General features: G+C 37.7%; 1 long non-coding RNA gene across 1 annotated transcript; it reads right to left on the bottom strand.

Moving 5' to 3' along the window:
* Nucleotides 1-532: 532 nt before the first annotated feature.
* LOC145671920 (uncharacterized) lies at nt 533-11,057 on the bottom strand. The gene is made up of 3 exons (XR_014128577.1): nt 10,919-11,057; nt 7,152-7,224; nt 533-2,045 (listed from the first exon to the last, which is right to left on the bottom strand). It is a non-coding gene; the product is annotated as an uncharacterized LOC145671920 (long non-coding RNA).
* Nucleotides 11,058-21,593: the final 10,536 nt, after the last annotated feature.

The following is a 21,593-nucleotide window of genomic DNA, read 5'->3' as shown; positions in this document are numbered from 1 at the left end:
ATATATATATATATATATATATATATATGCCTTCTAAATATTCCGCCCTGACAAAAGCTGAAATGAGGTCCTTACTGGGGTGTCAGTGGTTGTTTTATAATTTTATTTAATGAATAAAAATATTTTATAATGCCTTCATACGAGACCAAGATGGAGACGAGTACTCCAATATTGATACTAGTAATACATCATAAGATCCCAAATATGTCATTTTGCACGAAGCATGTATTTTCCGCTGAAGACGTTTCGTAAATATCTTTTGATTGCTTCTAAAAGGTTGTATATAATGATTTTTAGTGTTCCTCCTCTGTTCTTCTGCGGGAAACATGAGATTCTACTTTTTCCGCTTTTCTGGATGCTAAACCTAACATACATAAAGAAAAACATACATAAAAAAGAGTTCTTCTTTCTCCCAATTGTGTGTGAGAAAACATCGATAAAGCCAATATACACAAGAGAAAACCTTATTAATTGGATAAAAAAATAAATCAAGCGTTCAAACCACATAACATTAAAATCATTTATTTCTGCAAAAAGTATCATGGAAAAAATTGTTTTGTGAACAAAAATGAAATTACATTCATTCGTTTAATCAAAAAAAAGTATGACGTATTTTTAAAGTCGTATACAATAAATCTAATACCATTCACATAGATGTATTTCTTGTCTCTATCCGAATCACATGTAGTATAATTCCTAGAGTAATGTGCAATTCGGGACATTGAACAGGTTATCGAGAAGCGGCAACAATACTTGAATATTAGCACATGGGTATCGCAAGACATATTGTGTAGTTATGAGTACTACATGAAACGCAAAAATAATAACATATGTCACAAGGGCAAGAAGAATTAGTTTTTGGAAAGCGGCAATAAAATCATCTCGGCCACCGCCATGCAGGTGGATGTTTGAAGACCACTGGAAGATTGTGGGTACAACAATTTCAAGTGAGTGGTGAGGAAAACATACAGACTAAACGAAATCTGGAAGACCATTGTGTATGAGTGGAGAAGGAAATGTTGCTATTTTGGACAGAGCCAGAGCAAATTTATTTCAAGCACTGACAAATATACAGAGAAAACTACGTCTGCAGTACAGCGCAACATTGTGAGGAGAAGTCTTCATGCAGCTGGGCTACATCATCGAATTGCGGTTAGAAGGGTAAGCGCGTACGGATTTCTAGGTTTTATGTTACGAGTATGGGAATACATAAGCTATTGAACTAACTCTTGCCAATACAATACATAAAAAGAAACATTTTTGTTTGTGATATGAACAAATATCGCTGTAATAGTATCACAAACTAAAGCAGAAGCAGCAATATTGACAGGTATCTTGGATGTTTATGAGTATGAAGACTTGATAGTCACCGTCTCCGTTTGCAGATGAGAATATTCAACAACCATTGGAGTACTGGAATGACATCGTCTGGACCGACGAAAAGGTGTTCAGTTCTGATGAGTTTGGACACGTAACTGTATGGAAGCCAAGAAATAGTCGGTATCAACGAGAATATGTGTGGGAGAGACAGAGACGTGGTAGAATCACAGTTGCTATTTGGGGTTAGATGACTAGTGATGGTGTTGGGGAATTGGTCGAAGTGTCTCCTAGAATGAATGCAGAAGAATACGGGACATATTAGACACTATCATGCTGCCTTCAGTACGTGCAATATACCCTCAAGATGAACTACCTGTGATAACATTTATGCAAGACAACAGCGGAGTCAACACTCCTCGACGTACCGCAGCATGATTTGAACATCATCCTGAGATCACGAAATTGGCTTGGCCTCCCAACTCTCCAGATCTAAACCCTATTGAGCAAGTGTGGGCAAGGATGGTGGATGAATGGCAACCGCGCAATGAGCGCACGAGGGAAGCATCACTACAAGATGTGCATGATGTATGGGAAAGAATACAAAATCATCCCCATATTTCATAAACGTTTGTAGGACTCCAATTTGCAGCAATAATAGCAAGATGCGACGAAGAAATGATACAGGTGTCATTACTGATGCATCTGTGCGTCAGAGCCACATACACCTGTAAAGTAAAAGAATAAGTTACAAATACATAAGTAGTAGATATATGTAATTAAAGTTTGTATCAAAGATTGGAAGTTAAAAAATATATAAAAAACACAGAATAATAATATGATGTATAAACTTATCTATCTATATACATATTGGAGCTATATCTTCTCTCTCGATAAACTAATTAATTCTCTCAAGTATCACATGAAAGTTTAGTTTTCAATCAAACTCTTGCAGGAATTGAAAACCTCAATCTTTATTAAAAACACAGTCTTGACGTCCGAATAAATATGTGCTCGTAAACTTGCCTAGGTAAGTTCATATCTTAATGAGAAATAAATAAAATATGAGAAATTAGCAGGAGATAAACTTTTATTACTTAAGTAATGCTCTAAATTAGGAGGTTGGGTGGCTTGGCTAATTTTATAAGACGCCACTTCTGTCCTATATATACTCAATAATCCTGTTCAGTTTCCCCAATAATTAATGGATGATCAAGGAGCTGCTAATTCTCTCTAATACCTAGTTGTTTTAAATATGTAATTCAAGCAAGTCTCTGATCAGTGTTGGGTCCTGCGGAAATACGAATTACAGTACTCACTGTACTCTGCTGCGTACTCTTTAATTTCAAAGACTGGACGTCGACTCAAGGGCAGTCTTGCCTACACCTGGTTGCAAACTGAACATGAAGTCTTCCATAAAGGAATCTAATTTTCAAGGATATGTTAAGTTGTGGGTTAGGTTAGTCAGCTTTCTCTCCTGGCCCAGACTTAAAGATCCTTGCCAAGGAATGAGAAATAGGTAAAAGCTCACTCTTGTTTTTTTCTAACATAAAAGTCGTAATGAGAAAACACTAATCGATAAATTGCACCTATATGCACTGAAGTCGTCTTATGGGGGATCCAACCCAAACACATCTGGATTCTTTACATAAATTCCTGCATCACTAGGAAAGAATTAGATACCTAAGTCTGTACGAGCTCTTTTACCCACTGACAGACTCCATGAGACAGCTTACTTGCTATCTCTTCTCAACAACAAGTTAATCCTATAGCCTTCTTTCAGACGTAGTATTATTAACTATATAAACTTTTAAACATCCAAGGCTTTATGCAGAGTCGTTTTGATGAATGATTAGTGTCGTACTAAAGTCCTGACTACTGCATAAGGCCCCCAAAGTCCAGCGTCCAGTGTCCTTATAAATGTCCCTAGACCTTACTTCAGCGGGAAAACTGTAGTGTAACGGAACTGTTCATCCAATTACAAACAGAACTAAGCTGAAGACAATCTCTACAGTTCACTTTCTGCGTAGTAGAGGCTGAACGAAACACCGAGGCCTTGACTGCCAGGACTCCAGCTGGACATAGCAATTAACAATAGAGTAGCTTGCCTTTTTATAAGTTTATACCTGCACAAAAAGCTAAACAAAATTCCCTTCGAAGGAAAAATGAACGTCAGCCAGTGGGAGAAAAAGGGAGTATGAATGATGGACTAACAATGGCATTCCATTGGACTAGCCTCGCAACAGGGTCATAAAAGATATAAATAAAACTAACATGTGAAAATAACTTATGAATCTAACTAGAACGAATATGATTTGAAAATACCTTAGTTGGGATTAATCTTTAATGTATATATATACAAATATATACATGGTAACTTACAACATAAATATACACAGCTCCACGAAACTTAAGCAACCCGAGAGATGGTGTGATAAGTGATATTGGGGCCCATTAAACACTGGTAGGAGGCATGCACATACAAAAATATGCACAGACAAGGCAAGGGCCCGCTTTATCGTGTGCGTAGTACCGTCGCAACAGTGGTGAAGAGATTTGGCCAGGAATCGTACACGACAGCCCATTTGTGTCCGAGGTTGCAAGCAGTGAGTTGGTGGTTCCTGTGTGGGATATCAAGCGTAGACATTTGAGTGACTTTGATCGCGGGCGAATAATTGAGCGATTGGAACTAGGACGATCTCAAATGAACGTGGAGCAGAAATTCAATGTGAACCAAAATTTTACGTTCATTCTCTAGAGTCACTTCCAAAATGGACATACAGTCAGTAAGAATCATGCAGAAGGTCGTCTGAGGAAAACGTTGGCTACGGATGAACGGTTTATCACAATTGCTGTCAGACGTGATCGTCAAGTGTCAAGCTCTAACTGGCAAAGGACTTATTTCAGGCGACGGGACAACATGTTAGTCGTGAAACTGTTCGTCGGCGGCTGAGCACAGCAGGACTGTATACCAGGAGGCTTGTGCTGTGTGTGCCATTGAAACAGGAATACAAACATGCGAGTTACACATAGTGTCAGGAACATGTTGTATGGGTAGAACTCTGGAGAGCACGCGTTATATACTCCGATGAATCTCTATACAGCCTATCGTCTGATTCTGGTTGGACATTGCTGTGGAGAGAGCCAAGAACACGCTATCACTCAAACTTCATTGATGAACTACCGTCCTTTGACGGTGGTTTAATCATGGTGGGAGGTGGGATAATGCTGGATGGGAAAATGGACCTTCATATTTTGGAACATGGCACTTTGACGGCACATTGGTATCTGGTTGAATACCAATACATATGGTATGTGCGGATGATCCATACATATATTTGCAATTTCCGCGAAGCATTTTGTCCTAACTTCCCCTTTATGGACAACAATACCCGCCCACATTGTGCACATCTGGTGTCCGAGTATCTGGAGAGCGAAGACATTATGCGCATTGCATGGTCTGCATACTCGCCGGACTTATATCCCATCGAGGAAGTGTGGGATACACTTAAGCGGCGAATAGCGCAGAGCAATCCATCACCACGTACTCTTCCTGAACTGCGAACAGCTTTCTTCGAGGAGCGGCGCCATTTGCCACAAGACTTGATCAACACTGATTTGCAGCATGGTGGCCAGATGTCATGCATGTGTATCTGTTCGTCGTGGTCACACGCCATATTGACTGTCTATGCCCTCACAAAAAGCAGTTTTACATGTCAAGGTATCGTGGTTCTGAACTTTCTGGCCACCCTATACATCCTAACTGTATTATTTTCCTTCATTTGTGTTGCATTGTGCATCTATACCGTCTTTCTGTTGACTATACTTGGTGCAGTGATCTTGCCGTTTTATTTTCTGCTACTTCCTTCGAGTTGTTTAAGTTTTCTGGAACACTGTAATAAACATAACTAATCACCGTTTTACAATTAATATGTATGAATAAATATGTTCCAAGCCTGAAAAGTTACCTTAAAATAAAAAATATTACTACACTTCTTGAATATATTTAAATATTTACAGCAAGGTTAAGCATTTTACCTTGCAAGATACAACACTAAATGGGAGAGCTCTCGTTAATATAAATCATATTGTAATTCCATGTGGTGCTATTGTAAACCAAAAAAGTATACTATAATAATAATATAGATATAATTGTGATCTGTTTTCGTATGGCTATACTTAAAAAGGTAAACATACTATTCATTATGTGTAGAGGGAAAATAGCACTCCTACAGCACTTCGCTGATAACATACTCAGTAGTCAATGTACTGTGGCGTAATAGAGGAAAGGACTAGAAACAACTGTCCTAGTTTTGCATAAATGCAATGAAGTCGTTAGTTTAACGTCTTACGATTATTCAAGCTAATTACTAAAGGAGGCGGATGAAATTGCAAGTCATAATGATTAAATAAACAATGGAATGAAAAAGTAGGAGGAAACGGGAAAACCTAAGAAAACCGACGGACACGAAGATGTCAATCACTAACGTACTTGGAGTTCGAATAAATGCGTGTTTGCACTTGATTAATATATGTAGCTTACTGAGGTTCAGAGTAACTCACTCGTTTAAATATCTCACAAATACGACTCATTAAATATTGCATACACGTGAAGATACGTATTTACTCATCTTGTAACAGTGAGGCCGCGGTAGCTCAGTGGTAGAGCGTTCACCTCTGGTGCTTGGGGTCCCGGGTTCGATCCCAGCCCCAGCCAAGTGAACTTTGTGGTGGACAAACACCGTGTGCGTGGGTTTTCTCGGGGTTCTCCCGTTTCCTCCCACTTTCTTCCTTTCACCATTTCATTCATTACTCATCATCAGGGCCCGGATCTTGTTGACAAGTCAACTTTCTTCTGTTCCACATAAAAGAAGGCAAGTTCAAGTAAAAACGTTATCCATCAACTCTAGGTTCTAAAAATATAGTTTTTTAGGATCAACTTTTGGTCTCTTTTTGCTGTTTTGCAATTTCAGGTCATTTTTTAATATTTTAAGGTAACTTTTAGGTCACTTATGGTCTTTTTATTCTTTTTTTCTACATAAGGAAATCTTTAAATGAACACGGTTTACGGATGTGGAAAAGACGAAGTTGAATAATCTCTTTTCTTACTTCCTGACTATTGGAGTGGAAAAACTGCATTCTTAACAAGCTAATGAAAACTAAACTGTAGCTGGTTAACGAAAGGCGGGGGTTGGTAGGTGGCCAAACAGATAGTTTTGGGTTATTGACCACAATGAATGTTATCACGTGAATAACTAAAAATGCATTAGAAAGCGTACAAGGGCTTTAAACGTGTTTTTATCTATTATTTTCCTGTAGTCTAAACTTGCTAAGTTTTATTGTTTAAGAGTGCTTCCTAGTTTCAACTCGGGAGTGAATTGACGCTTTCAATACTTACAATGCCGTACAATGGACTGATCAATGGACATAAGTGATAAATGGACTGCAACTAACTGAAACAAAACTTTTTGAATATGAGTGAGAAATGTTAATTAAAAATCCAATGGATATTAAAAAATGTCAATGTTTAATTAAATAAAAGTTTGAGAAAACGTAAGTTTTAAGGTCAATTTTTTGTGATTTTAAGGTCATTTTACAGAAATTTTAGTGTCATTTTATAGGCCACTTTTTAAAAATTTTTAGGTCAACAAGATCCGGGCCCTGCTCATCATCACCGTCTCCTTTAGCCTAACCGGCATAACCGTGGGACGTAAAACTCAAAGATTTCATTTCATCTTGTAACACACCAACCTCTGGGTCAAGGCAATATTCATTTGTACGGTACAGGCAATATTACTCATACCATTAGTTGCTTTCGTTTGGTGCGAACTTACAGGAAAGAGGGCTTTTGCCAAAGATTGTGGACGTTATTCCCTTGCCTCCGTGTGGTGGTAACACTAGATGGAACTGTAAAAGAAATACGTAATAAAACAACGTTATTTAGAGAGGGTTTGATATATCTATCTATCTATAACTACATATTCTACATACATATATATATATATATACAGGGTGCGAATTGGCGGGGGGGATGCCAGGGATTTCCCCCCTGACAAAAATCTTTCCCACCCTGGAGAAGAAAAATTTTATCCCTGGCAGGGATAACTTTTCCCCCCTCTGGAGTATTTTTAAATGGACATAAAGATAAGATAGAAAAAGGGAACAATTCTTAGTTTGCGTAGCTAACCTAAATACTACTTGAGTGAAAATTTATGAAAGATCTCACATCTCAACTGTTTTGTACTTGTTAGTGTATATATATCTATATCTATATCTATATCTATCTATCTATCTATCTATCTATATATATATATATATATATATATATATATATATATATATATATATGGGGGAGGGCTGGGTGAGCATATGGGTGAAATTCATCCCCCCCTGGGAAAATTTTTCAATTCGCACACTGTATATATATAGTGGCGGATCCAAGATATGATCAAGGGAGGGGCTAAACCATATTTTGCCGTTTTATCCAGTGTAAAGCAGGACTGAAGCCCATTTTATCCAGTGTATACCTGAACGTCAAGGGGGGCTATAGCCCCTATAGCCCTCCCCTTGGATCCGCCACTGTATATATATATAGGATGACTGGTAATTCGATGCATTCCTTGCTAGGGGATATTCTACAAGTACTTTGGAACATTTTCACCTATATGAACCGAGGGTCGCAAATCAACAGTTTTTGAGTAATTTGTGATTTCTTTGTCGGTTAACGAGAGGTGCGCGAGAATGTTTTATCCTGGTCTACGTCCAAATATCGTAGAGCGATGAAATTTTACATGTATTATCCTGTATATCTATGTAGGGCATGTGGTAATGTACAGCTCGTAATTCTGCACCGTTCTTGTGTTGTAAAGTAAGGTTTAGTGGTTCAAAATCCATACTGCACCACAGAAAGCAGCGTGCAACATCACGGAAGTACTTGCCCCTAGGAAATGACTGCGTGGTTAGGAAGAGGTGGAATGAAGGTAGTGTGCGGTCAAGAGGAAACGCGAACTATGACGGATTTCATACCCAGGGTCGTGCATCACGTCTGGTCAACATTCAAACAGTAAACGGGTGCGTTGTTTTCCAAGAAGCTGGCATCTTTTGTCAGCATTCCGCGCTCTCGGATTTCACATCATCCCGCAACGCAAGCAGCACTGAGGTATAGTATATTCTGGAAATTGTGGTACCCTCTACCTGGAAAGGAAGTAGTAATACTCCACGCTGATCCCAAATAAACCTGATCATCACTTTGGTAGCTCAAAGTTGAGCACTGACTTCCCTTGGTGGTGGTACGTCGGCTCGCTTTCATTGGTTTGATTAGGTTTTCCCTAGTTTTCTTCACTCAAACCAGCCGAAGGCCGGTACGATACCTTCTAGAAATCTAAAACCATTTCCTTCTCAAATCTTAGACCTACATTAAAGACTGATGTGACTCCGGAGTTGAAGTCAGAACCACTGGCGTCTCTGGCATGTAAAATTGGGGGGGGGGGCATCAAATAAAGTGATTTAAATGGTACTACCTAGCCCAACCTGTTTATTATCTTCGATTCCATTTGTTATCTTTCTGCTTACCTTCACAGTCCCCCTGAGGTATATCAAGAACTCTGTTATAATCGTTTCACAGCCTGAATATTATATTCCAAATAAATATAATTATGTGTTATTCTGTCGTTAGTAAATAAATTAATTAGAATAAAATATTGCATATTTTGTACTTGAAAATATCGAAGGGGCGTCTCCCTCGTCCCCCCTTGCCAGAGACATCCGTAGTCAGAACACTTCCTTGAGTCATTCCCTTACATAAATAAATAAATAGTAATCGAATACATCGCTTTAATATCTCAAAATAAAATTACGTGTTCAACTCTGAGCGTCTAAAGTGATGATCACGTTCATTTGGAATCAGCATGGGGTATTACTACTTGCTTTCCAAGTAAAGGGTACCATAATTACAAGGTTATACTATGCCTCACTGCTAAGTGCGTTGCGTGATTATGTGAAATCCCAGAGCGTGGCATGCTGACAAAAGGTGTCCGTCTCCTAGAAAAAAACGCTCACTGATCGAATGTTGGTCAGACAAATGCACGACCCTGGGTATGAAATCCGTCATAGTTCGCGTTTTCTCTTGACCGCACACCTTCTTCATTCCACCTCTTCCCAACCATGGAGTCATTTCCTAGTGACATGTATGTCTGTGATTTTGCCACACTGCTTTCTGTCATGCAGTAATGGATTTTGGACCACTACAACTTACTTCAAGTTCGGATCTGTAACACAGAAACGGTGCAGAGTTCGAACTGTACATTACCACACGACCTACATAGGTATGCAGATTACATATGTAAAATTTCATTCATCTATTATATTTGGAAGTGGGCCAGGGTAAAACTTTCTCGCGCACCTCTCGTTAGCCGGCAAATTGCGAAGATATACGTGGGCAAATTACTCAAATTATTGATTTGCGACCCCCTGTTTATATAGGTGAATATGTTTCAAATTATTTGTAGAACATCCCCTTGCAAGGAATGCATCGAATTACCAGTCACCCTGATCACCGGATTATATAAAAATAACATTAGTTCATGAATGTTTAACACTAGGAATCCATATTATTGCTAATCGTAATTATTTGGGATGTATACTAAGAAACACTAGAACGTTCCACCTTTAAACGCTATGCATATGAAAAGCACTCAAGGTAGTCAATATTATTATGTCATTATCAGAACGTATCAAAGGCATTCCTTTCCAGAGTTTCCTACTACAGCTGCTAAATATTAAAGTTGGAAATTACATTTGATGAATAGAATACTTAACATGTGTTAAAAGAAGAGCACCTTCTAAATGTAATATTATGTCTGATATTCCTTTAGTTTGAAGAGATCATTATCGAATATATGGAGCACCTACCATATATCTACAGTTTTGCTCTTAATGAACTACACATTAGATATAGACCTATCTTCAGAACACTTGCAACTTACAGATACCGGTATAGGTTGCATTTTAACTGCATTTTAAAACAACAACTGCAAGACTTTAATAGTCTATAATTATTGCAAGGAACCGGATTTCACACACACACACACACACACACACACATATATATATATATATATATATATATATATATATATATATATATATATATATATATATATATATATATATATATATATATATATATAAAGCTATAGATACACAACGGCAGATTCAACGGGATATAACGACCCCCTTGAACTTCAATATTAAACTAGATAAATTCTGTAGCACTTGGTTTCAGTCTTTCCTGGACGATATGCCTGCCACAGTATAGCCACTCTTGACCATACCATATTCTGGATCAACGGGGCTGTACAGTATCATTATATCTTTCTTTCTTTCTCCCCCCCCCCCTCTCTCTCTCTCTCTCTCTCTCTATATATATATATATATATATATATATATATATATATATATATATATATATATATATATATATGAAAAATTACCATAAATATAGAAAACTGTGTCATATTGTCATATACATTAAGTTTATGATTTTTCTATTTCCGTTTTCCCATTTAAAATTTTTCCCTTTTTGAAAAGTAATTATTATTACCTAATATCGTGTCCAACCGCCTTCATTTTCTATTACTGCTGTAAGTCGACGTGGCAGTGAACGCACTATTCCACTGCAAAACTGAGGTCGATTTCGAATTCCTTCCCATACATCCTGAACATGTTGTAGTAATGCTTCCCTCGTGCGCTCATTGCGCGGTTGCCATTCATCCACCATCCTTGCCCACACTTGCTCAATAGGGTTTAGATCTGGAGAGTTGGGAGGCCAAGCCAATTTTGTGATCTCAGGATGTTGTTCAAACCATGCTGTGGTACGTCGAGCAGTGTGAACTCTGCTGTTGCCTTGCATAAATGTTATCACAGGTAGTTCATCTTGAGGGTATATTGCACGTACTGAAGGCAGCATGATAGTGTTTAATATGTCCACGTATTCTTCTGCATTCATTCTAGGAGACACTTCGACCAATTCCCCAACACCTGCACTAGTCATCCAACCCCAAACAGCAACTGTGATTCTACCACGTCTCTGTCTCTCCCACACATATTCTCGTTGATACCGACTATTTCTTGGCCTCCATACAGTTACATGTCCAGACTCATCAGAACTGAACACCTTTTCGTCGGTCCAGATAACGTTGTTCCAGTACTCCAGTGGTTGTTGAAGATTATCTTCAGCGAACTGCAAACGCATTTCCTTGTGATGTTCTGTTAGCCTTTCCTGTAAAATAGGAAAGTAAATGTTAGACATTTGTTTACTGAACCTTGGTGACCAAATACACATGCTACATTATTGTAGTTCAAATCCTTCACAGGATTATGAACGTAGAATACAGGTGGCAATTTAAGTGAATGTAATAGGTATTTTCCTTCCAACGTAAAGACTTACTTTGTACACCAACAGGGCAACAGAGAAATGATTCATTGAGATCCTATTGTTACTTGAAGTGCACCACCAGTTGCAGTTTGTCTCTCCCTACTCACTTTCAATCCATTCACTTAACAAACTGAAAACCATATTTGTACTCTATAGAGGGGAGGGGAAGGGGTAATAATGGAAGGCAATTGCTATCGTTTCAAGGTATAACATAAAGTTCCTCATCCAAATAGACTGACTTAAAGGGGCAAAAACGCACGTTTAACATCCAAATATATTCTGAATTGAATAGACTGCATCTACTACTACTTTCATATAAAAAAAATAGCATGAAAAACTATTAGTAGGCCTACATACATTCTTAATACTCAGGTCGGGTGATTATTTGGGGTTTAACATCGATCTCGACTGAAAAGGCTGTATAAGATATTACCCACAATATAATTTGCAAATCTAACCAGATATGCCCCAGGGGAAACAAACATACCTTTTTCCGACGGCAGTCAAGAAACTTAATCACTAACTTACGAGAAAGCTGTTTCTACACAAAGAGTTAATAATTACAATGTATAGTTAAACGTGGGGACGCTATTGGACCAGTGGTAAATTCTAACCTTTGGTTAAATTTATAGCGAACAACATAGTCTGTGAATTTTCCGTAAAAGTGACACATATAAATATAACGCTAAGATTCACAGCAATTTTAGCCTACAATTTCGCAGCCGTGTGAATTAACGGAAAGAAATACAGTTCAGGAAGCCAAATCCGGGAAATTATCTTGATAAGCTACTATACTAGACTCAGATGATCTGACCATCTAGAACTTTACATGGACTAAGACTTTAATTTGGGCTATACAAATTTTATTGCTTAAAGCCAAATGCAATGGGAAATTAAACTGAAATGAAATCCACGTTTATACATCTCATGCTATACTTGCAGGGTTAAAGGAGACAAATGGTTATTGAAAACGAATTAGATGGAATAGTTGCTAGGATGAGGAAGGTGAAAGGAAACAACGTTAGTGACAAAATCTTATCAACCATACACTTATGTGGCTTCGAACTGTTCGAAAGTCTACACGATATAAATAAGGGTCAATAAAAATCTGAGAGCAAATATAATAACTTAGAGTAAATCCAGAAACATGATGTCGTCCACCACGAATCCACCTGGCATGACATCAAACTGAAAACACCAGTAGAGGTGAATGCATTACCATTGGTCCACCACATCCCTAACCAAATGCAGCCAAATATGTTCTAATTGAATAGTTAATCGAAAAAATAACGAGTCATTTTCAAATGCAATGACTGAAGTAGTATTTGCACTCACAAATGGAATTGTAACTTGATCGATGATGTGAGAGAATTGATTGATGGAAGATGTGGGAGAATTAAATCGATGCGTGCAGACACCACATACGTCACTACATGTTTAAAAAGGACTCATGTTGTTTTTGCGGCTACCACTTCAATTCTAGAGCCCCTATCTCATGCAAGATGTCTCTATCTGAATGCACATGTGTATTTGTTTGGAGTTTGTATCTTTTCCTTCCCCTATTACCTTCACTGTAACAATTCTTCTATCATTATTACCTGAAGCTTATGGATGCAACCGCGGAGTTTTCAACTACAGAAATAATTGCCATTGAAAATGGAATCTTTGAGTTTTACGTCCCACTATTATGCCGGCTAGGCTAAAGGAGACGGTGATGATGAGAAATGAGTGAAATAGTGGAATTAAGAAAGTGGGAGGAAATGGGAGAACCCGAGGAAACCCAGGCACACAGTGTTTGTCCACCCGAAAGTTCACTTGGCGCGAGCTGGGATCGGACCAGGGACCCCATGCACCAGAGATGAACGCACTACCACTGAGCCACCGCGGCCCCATAATTATCATTGAATCAAATTAAGATAACATTCCGTTTTCATTTTTGTAACACAACCATACCATCATCACAACGAGGTAAATAAGTTGTGGATCAATTGAGAGCATTGGATACTCGCACCATTTCTTAGGTTTTGTTTGACTTTGCCTTGCGAATGCGAATACCATCTTCTCAGCAGTACACTGGACAAATTAAAAAGGTATGTCCGAATGGAATGAATATACTACCTTTAACAAGACGTAATGTTGGCAACAACATTTGTGTTGCGATCAGTTACTGCTATCACTTTTTTGTAGCAGACAGGCTTCGAACCTTGACAAGGAATGGGAGGGGAGGGGACTCTCACAAGGCATTAGTCATGATACGGAAACGTAAACAGTAAAAGCCAGACAATCGAATGCATTCTCAACTTTAGGTTACGTGCCAACGTAGATAAATGAAATGAAATCCTCAGGTCAATAACTAGAACGAGAAACGTTCTCAAGAAATAACTCCTACATTTAGTATAAGAATGCGTAGTACTCATAGTGTGCAGTAATTGTGCAAATGTTCTAATGCATTTCACTTCAAAAGATTAATGAGAAAACCGGTATTCAAGTTGTTTCATCACAGCAGCAGATTAAAAAGGACGTATTAATAATGTAATGACATGAAGGTCTAAGAACCACTAATCCAAAATTTCTCTGAGCCGTCTTAAAACCCTGTAATTGTTGATTAGAAATAGATTTATTTATTTGATTCTTAAATCTTATTAAATAGCTCCCAAAGTTTATTATGATTACGTGTAAGGGGGAAACGGAAGTTAGCATGTTAAATGACTATGAAATAAAACCTGAAAAATGAAATGAAATCTTTAACTTTATGCTTATGCAAGCGAGTGCTAAAGGAGATGGATGAAATTGAAAGTGAATGACGATGGAATGCTTGCTGAAACGAGAAAATGGGACGAAACTCAAGAACAAGATGTCGTCTACCACGAACTCAGTCTGAGATCGAACTACGGACCCCTGGAACTAGAGGTGAACACTCTACCACTGCCCCACAGTGACCCCTTAAATAAAATCTGAATACAACATTTCAGAACATTTATAAGCCTTTAAGAGAGCGCATGCATATTATACAGTAGGCCTATATCTAGGTGTAATCCGTTAGACCTGCACCACCTCTCAAGAAATTTCTCGATCCGCCCTCTGACTCTTGGTGACTCTACGCTCTGTCAGTGTGAGAACACCATTTGGTAAATGTCTTTTTGGTTGAAAATGCTCTCCTTCTCATTATCAGTTTTCTTTCTTTAATCACTGGTTCGAAACCTTTTTCCACTCGCTGTACGCCATGCATTATTTATTACTCAATAGGCACACAAAAAATGTAATTCCCCCTCACGTAATATACCTTTTATACAATATAATAATGAGAGTTCACGTCACATCTTTCATTTCGTGACGCCACTCCGGTTTACCGCGGCGTATCGCTTATGGACCACTGACCTATATAATACTCTCAATATTGGCAGTCCTCGGAATGACCACAAGTAGGTTCCACTTAGTCGGTTGATAATTTTTAGCCACCCACGGAGAGGCGACAAAGGCAGAAACTGGAAAGCACTAACCGAACAATCTTGGATTGATCCCAGACCATTCAAGCTTATCGTCCACCGGAAACGGAAAAACCTCTAGAAAACCCATGAGCACGGTGTTTGTTCACCACATAGTCTACACGGCGCGAGCTGGGATCGAACCAGGGACCCCATACACCGGAGGTAAACCCTCTACCACTGAGCCACCGCGCCCCAGGCCCATAGAAAAGTGTTGTTGTCACTGAATGTAACATATTTAGTTCTTTGGTTACCTAACTTTACTAAATTTTACCTATGATTTGTTTATTCTGTATTTCAATGTCATCCGTAGATAATCAGTCCTCAGAAGATTACATCTTTTCTATGGGCAAAGAACAAATTAACAGGTTTAAGTATTATGTTTTTATTCTTATCGTCATTAACATTTTGCTTTCACTTATTGGTCCCACATGATGGGTCACAATTGTATATATTCATAGATGTCGTTACAGGGGTGAAAAGATGCGGATGCACTCCATAAGTGAATCTGTGCGCTCTCTTCTGCACCCCTATTTTTTTCAAGTAACATAGTTCAAGTTATAAGTGAAGATCAAAAGCATAATACATTTTATTTCTGAGACATTGTAGGGACCCTCACTTTCAAACTATATTGTGTAAGATCGCGAAAAGAAATTTCGTGTATTGATTTTCTCTTGATCTATCAGACTTTTTTAACCCTTGCCAGTGAACTTTGAAACAGCACTATTCATTATCAACCGGCTTGAAAAGCTTACCATATAGGTAGTCAGCCTAGTGGCCGAGATTTTTTTTTCTCCCCTAGTGCCATCCCTGACTCGAAGAGAGCCTATCTATATTATTGTATAATGTTAATGTGTGTATAATTTTGTGTAAAACGACAGCCTTCATACTTCTCTTTTCTGACTACAAAATAATTGCTACAAATGTAAGAATCGTATAAGAATAAATATGTAAAAACCGAAAAAGAGGGATCTATCTGATCTGTGTCGTCCTGGTCCCCCACATTCACCACAAACAACGAAAACACATTACATTACTGATTCACTCTACAGTACCAAAGTTTGTTCTTTAACCGCTTTAGAAAATAAAATAAAAATAGAACAATTGTAAACGTTTTAATTAACTATTTATTGTTATAAAGTTAGCATTAAGATCTTATATAGAAAACAAATTGAAAGAATATAATATATAGTTATACATAGTAATACTTATAATTTTAACATAAAAAAGAAAACTGTTCCTATTGGAATTGTGTTAAACAGAGGGTCAATGAAAATAACTAATATAACTCACAGCCTTGTTATATTACAAATGTAAACTCTTTAAAAATCAGTGGAAATGAGAGCATTGAACATGGAACAGCGTTGATGACGATGAGTTTTGGTGGGTCAGGGTTGATAACGGCGGGTGGTTGGTCAGTAAGTAAGGAGTCAAGTTTTCATTTACCCATACTATTTCTGATTTACACAATTCCAATAGGTACAGTTTTCTTTCTTATATTACAACTACGATAAGCATTACTGTGTATAATCATATATTGTGCTTTTTCAATGTTTTTCTATGTAACATCTAAATGTTAACTTTATGACAATAAATAGTTAATTGAAACTTACAAATGGTTCTATTTTTAATTTATTTTTCTAAAGAGGTTAAAGATCAAATTTTGATACCATAGAATGAATCAAAACAAATCGAGCGCAAACGATTTAAACTACTTTCTTACATTATCCGATGACTTAAATGTTGAACGGCTAGGACGACGTCGCTCTAGCCTCATAAGAATTATTTTTCTAAAGCGACTAAAGAACAAACTTTGATATTGTAGAACCAATTACAATAAATCGAGCGAAATGATTTAAGCTACTTTCTTACATTAACCGTTGATTTAAAGGTTATGAGGGTAAGGGCGCCGATTCCTCTGTATCTTTGGGGGGCATTTATAAAAAAAATACATTTAACAATACATGTAACAATAAAAATACATATAAAAATTCATATTCATAAAAATACATGGGGACCCACGTGAGCTTTGGGGAGATTCGCGCCCCCTGGGCCCCCAGGATCAGCGCCCTTGTATGAGGGGTTAGGACGACGCCGTTCTAGCCCCACTAGAATTGTTTTTCTTTATTTTTTAAAATGGTTAAAGATTAAACTTTGATATTGTAAAACAACTTAGAATAAATTGATCACACACTATTTGAGCTACTTTCTTACACTAACTAATGATTTTAAGGTTGTGAGGGATCTGGACGACGTCATTCTTGCCGCACCACAATTGATTGACAATTTACTTGGAGAGGATAACATAATAAATTATGTTACTGGTGGAACAAATGAGAACAAATGTAGCACAAACCAAGTGATGTGTTTTTGTTGTTTGTTGTGAATTAGGGGGGTGGGGCAGGACAATACAGATTATCCGTCATATTCATAAAGTCAGGCGTTGTTGCGTTTACTGACACCCATTTTCACAAATATCCCTTATTATATGTTGAGAGTGAAGATTCTTCTTACTTACTTAATACAAACTAATTTCAACGTTTTTTAGAGGTTCTTCGTGGCAGAGCGGTTAGCGTACGCGCCTTTACCGTAGGAGACCCGAGTTCGATTTCCGGCGGGGCCTCATGTAGTTTGAATTCCACGTAATCAGTAAGTCCACGTCTCATAGAGCCTTGCTGCTGAAATGGACGTTAAACTCAAAATCAACTCAATTTCAACTTTCTTAATGCGACTTTTTAGTTTGGCTATTTTACTGGACGGATAAAGGGCTTTTTTTTTTATTATACTCTTTGTTCCATACAAATTATTTGTCTTTCTATTGAGGCATAACATAGTAATACAGATATATTAATATTTACTTATTAACTTCTAAATTATTAATACTAGATTTGTTTGGAAAACAACCGAAAGCGCAGCAACAAAATGCAGAAGAACACGAAATAGCTGAAGGCACTTTGATACAATCCATTGACATTATTCGTTCCTCATACGGGCCTAACCTACAAGCTGTGAACTTCATTACAATTGCACTCACTGAATTAGGGAGCTCTTGTCAGGTTGTTGAGCGATATCTCGTGTCCTTGAAAAATTACAATTTCCGTGCGTTGAGAGGCAGAATAGTTTCTGATCCCGTATTTCAAGTCTATTTGGTTAAGCAGTTGAAAATATTGTACTCATATCTAAAATGTTTTCTTTCGAAATTGTATTCATCTTATTACCAAAATGTATTTCTAATATTCAGGGAAAATTGACCTGCTGCGCTCCAAATGTGTGAGACATACTTCCTATATTCAGAAAGTATATTTTTAAATATAAGCTAGCAAGAAAAGATGATATCAAAGTTAATTTTACAACAAAATACTAGAAATGTTTCCCTAAAGGTACTACGATATATTGTGTGAAGGAAAATGATGTCACGTTTTAAGGTTGCTTTACCAACCTTTTTACTGCTGTGAGGGCCAGTAATTTACGATGACAGGGTTTACGGAATGGGGCAACGTGCGAAGAGTCAGTTCAATCACATACCTTTTCCCATATTCCTAAGATGAAACTGAGAAATCTGTACGTGCTTACCCTTCTAGCCGCAATTCTATTACGAAGCCCAGCTGCATACAGACGTCTCCTCACAGTGTTTGCACTGCACTGCAGACGTAGTTCTCTCTGTATACTTGTCGCTGCCCGAAATGGATTTGCTCTTGGTCTGTCCAAAATAGCAACATTTTCTTCTCTTCTCGTGCACAATGGTCTGCCAGGTCTTCTTCTAGTCTGTAAGTTTTCCTTACCACCTTCTTCATACCGTTGCACCCACAATCTTACAGAAAGTCTTGAAACACCCACTTGCCTAGCTATATGTGAGATATTTGTAATGCCGCTTTCCCAAAGTCCAATGATTCTTGCCCTTGTGGCAAGACTTAAATTTCTTCTGTCCGCCATTCTAACGAAGAAAAGCTCATATGATTTACTTCACGGTACGGCCGCACATAGCGCTGCTTTTCGAATTCAGCTTGAATAATAGACTGCTCATACATACACACACAGATTTCCATGTAAGAGTTGTATGATTTCCGTTCTTGGAAGCGATAGACCCAGCTATACAGGGTGTTTCAAAACATCACCGACAACGTTTGAGGTGATTCCTGACACCAAGATAAGACAAAAAGTTTAGACCCACCTGGATGCACAAATGCTTCCTTTCGGAGTTATAGGCTGCTGAAAACATGAAGGAACTTTGAAGGTCCATAGTTCCAAAACTATGGGACTTGCCGTAGTCGGGTCAAGAGTTCATTTAGGAACTAGTATGTGCACTATCCAAAAATACATGATAAAGAATCCTAAGGTACTTACGCAACAATTTTTACAGGGGGAGTTAGGCTACTTGTATATAAGCTGAAATATTCACCAAAACCTACCTCTATAAAAGTTGTTGCAGCAGTATCTCAGGATTCTGAAACATCTATTTTTGGACAGGGCACATACTAGTTCCCGAGTGAAGTTTTGACCCCAGTACGGTAGATCCGATAGTTTTGGAGCTATGGACTTTCAAATTTCATTTTTGCATGTTTTCGGCAGTCTATAACTCCGAAAGGAAGCATTTGTGCACCCAGGTTGGTCTATACATTTCGTCTTATCTTGGAGTCAGGAATCACCTCCTAAACGTTGTCGGTGTTGTTTTCAAACACCCTGTATAAAACAGCTATAATATATTGTAGTGTTGTAGGTTTCTTTTTTCTTTAAGCCTCCAGTTTCCCCTGCCTTAGCCGATAGCTTTCGAACTTATTTATGGAAGACGCAACTGCATCTTGCCTTTATTCTCTCTCTTATACTTTGATATTTCGTTTATTTTCTCCCTGTCTTTTCGGCTATCAAACTGCAGCAGATTGAGGTGAGACACATTTCACTTCAGTATAGCAAGTAACATTTAAAGCCATGTCATTTTATCTTTCTTTTTGTTGTTTTGTTTTCCTTTTATTTATCCTTTTTTACACGCAGAAAATATGAAAAAATAAAATAATTGATTAATCCATAATATAAAAGATTGGGATACACCCTTTCACCATCCTGAAAGTAAGAAAAAATGAAAATAAACAAGACCAGTGTAAAAAAACATATTCTCATTTGGTGTTAATTGTCTTGTACTTTCTTGCTTCTTCCATGATTCCGTATGCATTTATCACTCTGTTTCTCATACGTGTTTATTACACTAACATTCACAACACTGACACACACACACACGCACACAATATTGAAAAGAGGTTGTAGTGATCTATTTCTCTTGTGTTCATTTTCAAAGTTCATACGAAGGGATTCCAGGAAATGATTAAAGGCATAGGTTGTAGGGGTGTCCGCCACCTAAGGGATTAATATATAGATCATGGCCCATATCAAACCTCACAATATTGTAAAAGCTCCCTCGCAATAATCCTCCAGGGCTAGAAACACCAATGCCAGGAGTAAGATTAGACCCACGAAACGCACAGTGTGTGATCCACAGTCTAATTCCGCATACTATACGACTGTGCCCACGTATATGCAAAAGTTGAGTTCAGAGGCAATTTCCCCGATTCGAGTTGAGAGCCGAATATTTTAGGTCGGGTGTGATATTTCACTCTTTGGTCCAGTTGATTTTAACTCATTTTGAAAGCATATTCTTACTACCTGGAAAACTAAAACTTTGAAACATAAGCAGTAATGTGGAAAATTTTCAGTATTACAAGAAGAAACAAATAGAATTTTATTACCAGGTATCCTGAAACTTCGTCTCGTGAGGATCAATATAAGTATGCAGGATATTGCAATTGTTTTCATCGAGGCAGTAAATTGCATTGGTCGAATCTTTGAGAAGAAGCTAAAGTCAAATCCTGCTCGAACAGGTTTGAAAATGTTTGGCTACAACCCAGCTCGTGCCTGATATAACAATGTTTGGCTAGAGCTCCGCTGTAACTCAGATCCGAAAGATCGTGAACGATATTGTTGCCATCGCAGTATTCACTTAACCAGTAAACAAACACAGTAGTTTGCAGTAGTATCTACAAGTTTATTTGCGGTGCTATAATAATAATAATAATAATAATAATAATAATAATAATAATAATAATAATAATATATAATATATAATATTGACATTATTTATGGACACTACTTGCAAAAAGTGCTTGACATTAAAAACATGATTTTTCTCATTTGTCTGGACTCGACTCGACTGTAGTTGAAGGAAATTCTTCGAACAAAGGTAAAATATTTCAAGTCGGGACAAGTTTGAAAGAAAATGCTAGCGCTCAATCGTGCAAATCCCTAACCTTAACTATGACTACAAGCCTGTATTGAAAAGTGCTTACCAATAATTTAAAAATAAAATA

This window comes from Thermobia domestica, chromosome 15 (genome assembly GCF_964235325.1).
Source record: "Thermobia domestica chromosome 15, izTheDome1.hap1.1, whole genome shotgun sequence".
In the NCBI taxonomy this organism is placed as follows: domain Eukaryota; kingdom Metazoa; phylum Arthropoda; class Insecta; order Zygentoma; family Lepismatidae; genus Thermobia; species Thermobia domestica.
The sequence above is the reverse complement of the archived record's forward strand: the minus strand, read 5'-3'. Positions and strand labels throughout refer to the sequence as shown.